Source organism: Mus caroli, chromosome 8 (assembly GCF_900094665.2).
Source record: "Mus caroli chromosome 8, CAROLI_EIJ_v1.1, whole genome shotgun sequence".
Taxonomy (NCBI): Eukaryota; Metazoa; Chordata; class Mammalia; order Rodentia; family Muridae; genus Mus; species Mus caroli.
This window is the reverse complement of record NC_034577.1, coordinates 15,029,319-15,030,777: the sequence shown is the minus strand read 5'-3', so window position 1 is coordinate 15,030,777 and position 1,459 is coordinate 15,029,319. Positions and strand designations below refer to the sequence as shown.

Genomic DNA, 1,459 nt, shown 5'->3' with positions numbered 1-1,459 from the left:
TTAATTACTGTCTGTCAGCTAACAGTTCAGATATGGGAGGGAGAAAAGTAGATACTGTCTTCTTGGCACACATAAAACTTTCACATCTTTAAATTAGGAGAAGAAAGTGACATTGAGAGCAGAGACCACAACACTCTGCAGCCGCAGATACTCTTAGACTTTGCAGCCTGATATTAATTAAATCCAATTATTGCTGAGCATGTAATAACTGAAAATAATTATCTACTGTCTCCATTGTCTGAACTCAGGGCTGTGTAGTAGACATTTTTCTCATCTGTGCTAGGAATACTCACGAGTTGTTTTGGGTGGAGATAACTCAGCATAATACAGACCTCAGAGCCCTGGCTCCCTTTTCCATGAGGGTATGTCTCCCAAACTTGTACCCTGGGATGTCAGACATCAGGGCAGGTGCAATGATGATTTCACCGGTTGAAGGGACAGGGGATGACCTGTCAGAAAATGGCTGTTTGGCAAACCTCTGATTTCAGTGTGGGGAGATGAGGAGCAGTGCAGGACACAGAATCAAAGCCTTGTCAAGACATCCATGTCCTGACCTGGAGCCCCCACAACTGTGCTTTGCAGAGGTATATGGGAAAGTGGGGTACTCAACTGACTGTAGAATAAAGACAATAGCTAGTCCATGTGATCATCCCTCAATTGAAGATAATGGGGACACTGGGAAAAAGAATCAGAGTGGAGTGAATAGGCAAGACACTACTTCAACATGACTAAGGTGAAAGAAAGGCCAGAGGGTAGGGGTGGGAGACTCTCATGCAGAAAAAATGCAGGTGAATGGCTTCTCCCTAGGGTTCTCAGTTCTCCTGACATCTTATTTCAGTGCCTTTTCACCTCCCTGGAGCCCAGGAGCTTTGATCTTGACTGCAGGTGCCTGAATTTTGCATTTTGAAATCATTAGAAGTATTACCGGACAAGCATTGTAGATTAACAAGAACCATAAAAATCAACCGTGGTCTGTTTTACTTAAATCACTTACGTCACTGTACGGTGCATATACACTTGGCATGGCTGACTATAGAATTGTACAATAAGTTGGTAGTTTTAATTCATATTGTAAGTATTTCTTCCATTGTAGTGTTTTCCATAATTATAAGTGCNGCTTGACATTTCATCAGACTGATTTCTAATAATTAAAATTATTGCTTCTCTTTGCTGAGCATCTCTTTTATGTCTCCCAAACCCCACTTTTTAAACACCATTATTCTGGCTTCAAGTGATGGCTTCAAGCTATGGATTTGTGAGGGGAAACAGAATTACTCAGATTACAGAAGATGAGGAGGGTGATGAGTGGGGTCTCTCTCACCCTCATCTGATCCTCTCCTTTCACAGAGCCTGGACTGCTGATCACCAAGCATAACCTGACATCATCAACTATCATCACCCAGCACAACCTGACATCATCAACCATCACCCAGCACAACCTGACATCATCAACTATCAT

General features: G+C 42.5%; 1 protein-coding gene across 1 annotated transcript in view; it reads right to left on the bottom strand.

Annotated features, from left to right (window-relative positions):
- Window positions 1-924: 924 nt before the first annotated feature.
- Mcph1 (microcephalin 1) overlaps window positions 925-1,459 on the bottom strand; it is a 255,579-nt gene continuing 255,044 nt past the window's right edge. The window contains exon 17 of the mRNA XM_029480675.1: window positions 925-1,439. The gene's annotated coding sequence lies outside the window, so the exon portion shown is untranslated. The remainder of the gene's footprint in view (window positions 1,440-1,459) is intronic.